At 32.2% G+C, this 8,375-nt stretch overlaps 1 long non-coding RNA gene across 1 annotated transcript; it reads right to left on the bottom strand.

Annotated features, from left to right (window-relative positions):
- Positions 1–4,599: 4,599 nt before the first annotated feature.
- Positions 4,600–8,149, bottom strand: LOC107820670 (uncharacterized). The gene is made up of 4 exons (XR_001655969.2): positions 7,830–8,149; positions 6,706–6,815; positions 6,439–6,615; positions 4,600–4,971 (listed from the first exon to the last, which is right to left on the bottom strand). It is a non-coding gene; the product is annotated as an uncharacterized LOC107820670 (long non-coding RNA).
- Positions 8,150–8,375: the final 226 nt, after the last annotated feature.

Raw genomic sequence — 8,375 nt, 5'->3', positions numbered from 1 at the left:
CCCGATAAATATCTGATAGAATGATGGGGATAAGGGTGTGATTTTCTTTGGTGGTAAGGATTTGCACAACTTTTGCGGTGCGAATATCAATTGTTCGCTCTTTATTTGGGAAAACCATGACTCCTAGAAAAGCCACCATGAAAGCAAATCGACGGTGAATCTGCCAAGTGTCTTTGTTTTGTTTATTAGTAAGGCCTTTTTCATGAATTTCAAACCCATCTGACTTTCCGAACCTTGAATACAAAAAGTTGAAGGAACAACATCCATTGATGACATTGCTTTTCCTGATTTGACTGCTGATGTTCAAAAGACCGAAGAATCGATGTACTGAAGGAGCCTTTGTGAATATCAAGCTTTGATTTCTTAAACTTCCGTCAAAACCAACATAGCCAGCTATCTCCTCTAATGTAGGAGTAAGCTCGAAGTCAGAGAAACGAAAAACATTGTGAACAGGATCCCAGAAAGTTACTAATGCCTTAATCAGATCATCCCTAGGCTCAATTTCATAATGTCCGTGAGATTTCCCAAATGTTTGACGACCCATCTTTGACCGTCTTCGCCTAAATCATACCACCACATTTGAAGCTGACATAGAAATTCCTCCGTACTTGTGGATGAGGGGCTTTGTGTAGTGCTCATTTTGTATCTGAAATTTAATTTTAATAAAATCAAAATTTATACTAAAAATCATTTTCGAAATTTTTTCTTTTATAAATATCTATCTTTATTTCAAAACTATATTTTTTCGAAATTTTTAAAGCAACCCATTTTATTCCTTTCTTCTTACCAAACTTTTATTTAAGCTGGTCAACAAGCATGTTTGAGGCGAATAAATGCACAAATAACAAGTATGATGCATCATGATGGTCTTTTTATTTTGGGTTCACCTGTCCTAGACAGACTCAACCCCTGTGTTGAGTCTCCAAGGCCAAATGCATATGATGCAAATATTCGTTCCTACTAGGGATCCGGTACATGGCTGAGTTATTCTAAGTGTAAAACCTTAGGTTGATTGTTCTAAACCTGGCTTACCCAAACGGACAGTTTGAGCCGAAGTGGGGTAACGTACCGGGAGCACGAAAGTCTGCCCGGCCTAGTTACTTGTCCCAACTCCGTCTTATTTGGTATGACTTTAACAGAAAGGTGGGTCACGCACACGTGTACACCATAAATTCAGAAGACTCAGAAAGAAGGGGGTTTCGGAGCAGTTGTATATATTCACAATTCAAATAATATTAAAGCGGTAAAAAAAACATTTAGCATATTAGCATATAAACAGTTGAAAATTATATAGTAAGTAAAGCCAATAAAAACAGATATTTTAAGCTCGAATTCTTTAAACCCTGAACCAATGGTTCTGGGTTCGTTCCCCAGCAGAGTCGCCAGAGCTGTCGCACCTCCTTTTCGCCGCGCCCGCAGGGCGCGTGGGGAGTTTTCTCCAATTGAAGGACAGTCGAAACGGGATTTGTTTATTTGTTTTAGAGTCGCCACCTGGGAATTTTAAGGCGTCCCAAGTCACCAATTATAATCCCTGAATCGAGGAGAATATGACTCTGTTTATTATTCTGCGAACCAGAAATCCTGAGTAAGGAATTCTGTTAATCCGGAAGAAGGTGTTAGGCATTTCCGGATTCCGTGGTTCTAGCACGGTCGCTTAACTGTTTTTATTATTGGCTTAATTACCTTGATTTTATTAAATACATTGATGTTACATGTTTTTACTACCGCTTATTGATGACCCTTCTTTGAATCGAATTACGCGTACGTATATTCGTGTTAAAAAAATTGCGGACTTGTGTCACGCGTACGTGTACACAATAACTTTTTATAATATATTTATTAAGCAATCATTTTTCGAAATTGTGTTGGATCAAGAATATTTGTTTTTCTTGAATAATGAACCGTACATCTCGGGTTTTTATGAAATTGATTTAACGCCTTTTGGAAAAATCCTTTTATTAAATATTCGTTCGAAATTGCGCGTACGCATAATCCGAATTTTTGCTTTTAAAAATATAATCAGGGTACGCGAACGTATCCCTAATTGTGCAAAATATTCGTAATGATATTAGGGATTTTCCACAAATTGTTTATTATATCAATACATTTTTATGTGAAAATCATGATAAATTCCCATTTAAGGTGCCCTTAAATTCTTTGAAAAGAATTTACAATTTATTAAATGTTGACCGTTGATTATATTTTCCGAATATAAGTTATATTCATTTCAACTATTCAATTTCAAAGGACAGAATACAAATATGATTAATATTATTTTAAAAAAAACAAATATGACATATATATGACATATATATATATATATATATATATATATCAAAGAATAAATTGCATATAAAACTGAAAATGAATGATTCATAAAGGAAGGAAATATTTTCCAAATTTTTTTTTTCATGATTTACTTAATGCAAATTCTATTTCTAATTACTATTGATATCAAGTGTTGCAATTGGTACTTATACATCTCGTTTCATTCTCATATAATCGCTTTTAATCTAATAAGCCTAATTATTTGATCAATTTGTCTTATGAAGGTATATAGGTATCGAGTTTATAAGAAAGGAATTATTATACAAGTTAATTCAATAAAATTACCTTACATGCAACTTAACTGTATATCGTAAACATTCATAACATTTTAACATTGTAACAAGCTACATCATATCACCTTTCGCCAACGTTTATACACACATCTATTATCTTATAAAAATATACCAACAACACCATCTTAACCTTATTTAACAATAAATATCACTACTGTAATTTTCTTGGCACTTCTACATCACTTCTTGCTTAACTAACAACAAAATTAAATAATGACCAACATTCATGCCATATTCCCTACTTTGACAATTTAATATGATTAAACTAATGAGATAATGAGCTAATATTATTACAAATCTTTATACGAACTTTTAAAGTAAGACAATTAGCTCATAGCTATCAAATTGAATTCACTACTAATTAACTAACATAAAACAAAAATGAAATTTAAATTGATGAACTTGGACAAATAGAAAACAGAATTTCAATTCAAACTTCATTGATGAGTCATGTTGAATCTCTTTCCAACTTAAAATTTAAAAGACATGTACCTGGTATTGGAAAACAAGAGAAGATGAAGCTGAGAAGCAGCAACAGTAGTAACAATGTAGCACAACAACGACAGTCCAGCAACACAGGAATAGACCAGTAACAGTAGGAATAGTAGTAAACCCAGGAGACTATAAACGACTCCAAGTATAGAGAAGAAGTAAAAGGCAGGAAGGTTCTGACTATTTCAGATCTTAAGCGAGGCAATGAAACAGTAACTATTCTTTTCAACTTCAAAACTCTCCAAAATGAATTCTGTCCCTGTATATTCAGTGTATCCAGAATGTATATCGGGTGTATACTTCTCACTCCGCCCCCTCTTTTTTTCTTCTCTCTATCTAGTTTTTCCTCTCTTTTTTTCCACCCTTCTTCCTAAATTTTCTCTTCTATTTATAGCAAAATTTTCGAAATTTTCAGATTTGTTTTTTATTATTTTATTATTTTTTTAATTAAAAGAAATCTCACTTACAAATTGCTTTTATTTTTTTAGAAAAAGAAATCCCACCTTTATTTACTTTTATTTTTAAAATTCCAACTTTAATTACTTTATCTTATTTAAAATCCCACTTTTTATTTTTTTAAAAGAGAATCTCACTTTACTTAACTTTTCTTTAAAAAATAAACCACTATCTTTTCTTTTTCTTTTAAAAATGCTACTTTCAATTACTTTAAATTTTTTAAATTTTCAGATATCTTTATATTTATTTTTTAATTCCAACCTTCTTTTACTTTTAAATTTTTTAAAACTTTTTACTTTTTTTTTAAAATTTTCTACATTCTTTTAAATTTTTTTATTTTTTTATTTTTTATTTTTTTAAAATCATTTCCGAAATTACTATATATATATATATATTTTTTTAAAAAAAATAAAAATAATAAATAAAATAAAATATTTTCGGATTTTTTTTATATATATAAAAAACAAAAAATAAAACTATTAATAGTGATAATTCACTTTTTTTTTTAATTTTTTTTTTTGGTTTTGTTTTGTGTTGGACAAAAATGAAGAAGGGGTGTTGGGTTAATGGACTGGGTCGACCCAGTTCGAAATGGACTGGGTCGTAGGGAAGATTGGGCCATTTTTTGGGCCTATAGCTTGAAATTGAAGAAGAGGCCCAATTCCGACTTTTCTTTATATTTTCGCTCTCTTTTCTTCTTTTATTTTTCTAAAACTAAATTATAAAAATACTTAAACTATTATTAAGAACTAAATTAAGTTATAAAGGCACAAATTAACTCCCAATAACAATTAACGCACAATTAAGTATTAATTAAGCATAAAATTGTATATTTGGACATTAAATGCTAAAAATGCAAACGATGCCTATTTTTGTAATTTTTAATTTTTGTAAAACAATTTTAATTACTAACAATTGTAGAATTAAATCCTACATGCAAAATGCGACATATTTTTGTATTTTTTATTAATTTAGCGAATAAACACGCACAGATAAATACAAATAATTCTTCAAAATATCACAAAATTGTACACCAAAGAAAAATCATTTTATTTTTGAATTTTTTGGGAGTAATTCTCATATAGGGCAAAAATCACGTGCTTACACAACCAAACATAAAATCACTCATCTTCGGATTCCCCCTCATCTTCTTCATCATTTGTATTATTTCCATCACTTTCATCCTCTTCATAAATGTGGTTTTTTGGCGGAGAGCGGGGCAGGTCGATTAAGTGGTTCACTTGAGCCTTGAGGGAGTCAATGTCATTCCTAAGTGTGTCTCTTATCTTCTCTTCATGCTTTCTTTTTTCTCGTTCATCTGCACAGTTCCTAGAAAGTTGTTGAATCGTTCGACGCATCTCCTCAAGGTCCTCATTTTGCACGGTGGCGGATGTACCAATACCTTGTAATCCACAAAAGAGATGTGAAAAAAATACACGATGAGTTAGAATTGAATAACACTATTTTAAGGCAATGCAATGACTTTGGACTAAATATTCCTGATTCCTACACTACACGGAAGCATCAAAAACAGAAAACATGAGCATTTCCAACCAAGGAACATACTATCAGACAAGCATAAGACCCAAGTTAGTACAAAATGGCAAGGTCAAATTCCTAGAGTAATTCAGGTTAGTGAGAACTGAAAATAATTGGAGATAATAGAAACAAGAAATTGAGCAATGCCCTAAACTTTATAATTATCTTGAAGAGACTAAATATGTGGCAAAATATTGTGAAGAGCTTCTAATGTATTAACTCCACAATTGAAAGAACCTCTCCAGGCAGATAAGGATCTCATTTGAATCTCCAACCTTCCTCTCGGTAAGGATATGGAAAGAACACTTTACAGCAATGCATATCACAGAACTAGTACAATTCAAAGAGTGCAGAACAAGGCATTTAGATGAGTCATAATAGTTATAGTCATGTGGTTAAGTGTAGATTGAAAATCTGTAAAGAGATCTCCACATATTCAAGAAGAACTACTGCCTCATCCATAACCTCTATAGTATAACATTATCCAAGAAACATTTTAACGACTTGCATCACAAAAATAATTCATAGTTAGTCAATCTTATTCCGCATCGAAAATTCGTAAAATATTAAGCAAGTTGGAAAAGAATTCAAGAAAGGGAAATCCAAATTCATGGATTAAAAGCAAATATCGAAAAAAATTGAGCAAACCATTCCAGATTGTAGGCGAAAAAGGGTCATCTTTCTTGATGATTCAGAGTAAATTTATTGGAAGTCAATTTATATGCATGTAGAGTGGAACCAGAAGTCTAGTGAAGTCAATAAAACTGATATTACTAAACAGAATCACCAAAAAAGATAGACCGAGAACAGAGGTTCTTGAAAATAGATAGAGAGACAGTCCATCCAACTACTACTACTACTACCACCACCAAAAATAGTGAAGCCTAGTTAAAGGAGGATAGTATCTTCCTAAACCACTTTGCCTAAAGATTGTTAGCAAACTGTACTTCAACTAAGCAAGCCATCAATATGACCACCACATTGAGCTCCTCAGATCATCTAGTCAATACATATAAATAGTTGTCGAACAATGTTATATCACTGTCATCGTTATCATTACAGAAAATATATCCTACATCAATTGTTCTTAATCAATAATAACAGCACCTTCTCCATTATGGTTTAATTCACAATATTTGCTTTACAAAAAACCTGATTGAAGTAACAGACATTACAATTATCTAAGCCATATATTTTTTGATAACCGAATTGAACCATACATGTAAACACATGAAACCAAAAGGTTGTATTTCCAGAATGTGTTATTCTTTTAACTGACTCCGAAACACAGCTAACAAAAAGAAGAGCTTATTAACCAAAAAGTATATACCTTGTAGTCCACAAGTGAGGCGATGAAAATTGTGCTCGGAGGAAAGGTCGTATGCTCTACCCTTATGCACGCCTCCAACCACGTTCAACCACAATGGGAGAGTTTCTTCCTCCGATGGCATGATTGACTGGCCTTGCTCATCGGTCAGCTGACTCCTAGCGAGCTCTTCCACTGCTTCTTTATACCGATTTTACATTAAAAGTGAAATTTAGTATATAAACAATCATTATTCATTATAAAAGAATTTTAAGTTAATCTTGATCTTACATAAGCCTCCTCAGCCCGTGGCTCAACCCAAGCTTCTTCCCCTATTTTGCTTTTTGTATGGGTCTTCTTCCAAACCTCATCACATTTCGCGGGTCTCTTAAGAGCAGCTTCTGCAAATGAAACAAAAAGAGTTAATAAATTCAAGTAATGTTAGAAAAAAAACAAGTAATTATCATCACTACCCTCAGTCTCTCCATGACTAGTCCACACATAGTAATTATCCATAAAGCCCTTACTATATTGATCAGTCTTAGCATCCTCTAGTTTCAACCATTTTCTACACTTGCATTTCGCACAAGGGCACCTAATCATCCCCTTATTTTGAATAAATGACATAGCATGATTAATAAACTCATCAACACATTGTACAAATTCATCTCTGAAACTCCGCCGATTAGGAATGTTCCTATTGTACATCCACATACGATGTTACATCTACATATACAAATAATAAATTTATTATTTTCTACATAATAGTTTCTTGCTCTATATTACTCTGTCATATTAGCTATAATTGCAGGAGGAAGAAAGAAAAGAAAACTCAAACAGATCTAATTTTATAGAAGTAAATGATACTGTATAAGACTTTACACTATCATATTACAATAAATTAAGACTAATACAGATTGCATGTAGTAAATACTATATAAATTAGTAACCTTAAAAATGAAACAGTAAACCAATATTAATACTAATAAATTTTGCAACATACAAAATTACATTAATACTGTTTCCCCTTAGAGCAATAGAATGAAAGCAATAGGACAATTTCCATGATAAAGATGACTCATCAGAATCAAGTAAAAAGAAAATTGAGAGCAAAGAAAAGATAATCTACCACCAAAAGAACATAAAAAATAATGTATCAGAACTCAATTTTACTACAATATTGCAATCACCTTTATCTTCTTTCAGTAATTTTGATTGTATCAAAAACCCTAACCCACTTGTGCACATATTCTTTCAATAATAACTTATATACCAAACATTTAAAGAGCAAGAGATGAACACACAGAGAAAAGGAGCAGAAGATTGAGAGAGAGAGAGAGAGAGAGAGATGAAACAGAGAAGAGAAGCAGAATATAGATAGCTAGATAGAGAGAGGGGGGAGATCGAGATCGTACCTGTTGCGAACCGCGAGAGAAGGCAAAATCTAGAAACCAGGCGCAACTCACGGCGAGAGAGCTGGAGAGATTTGTCTATGGTCTGTCCGAGTTGAAGTAAGATTTGAAAATGGTGGATTTTAGATTTCTAAACCTAAAACTAAAAGGGGAAACCACTGGTGCTTTTCTTTGTTGCTTTTAGATCGATGGAAGTAAATGATAACAATTGATTATATGGATGTGTGTTACAGTATCTGCTTGAGGAAGTTGCCCTTATTCCGGATCGATTAAAGAAGATCATGTTGCAGGTCTGATGTCTGCCCCTTCTGATTTACCTATGTGCCAAAGTAAGTCTAATTTTAGTGGGTGTAAGCGGGCAACCAAAAAAATGGGGGAAAGGAACGTATAGTGAAAATAAAAGGTGGGAAATGTTTTAAAAAAAATAACTAAGAATAAAGAGAAGTAAAATTTTACAACTATATTTATGTAATAAATAATATATATATATATAATTTAGTATATATTTCGGTACGGCATCAGTATTTCGGTATTTTAAGAAAAAATACC

Source organism: Nicotiana tabacum, chromosome 8 (assembly GCF_000715075.1).
Source record: "Nicotiana tabacum cultivar K326 chromosome 8, ASM71507v2, whole genome shotgun sequence".
Lineage (NCBI taxonomy): Eukaryota > Viridiplantae > Streptophyta > Magnoliopsida > Solanales > Solanaceae > Nicotiana > Nicotiana tabacum.
This window is presented reverse-complemented; position numbering and strand designations above follow the sequence as displayed.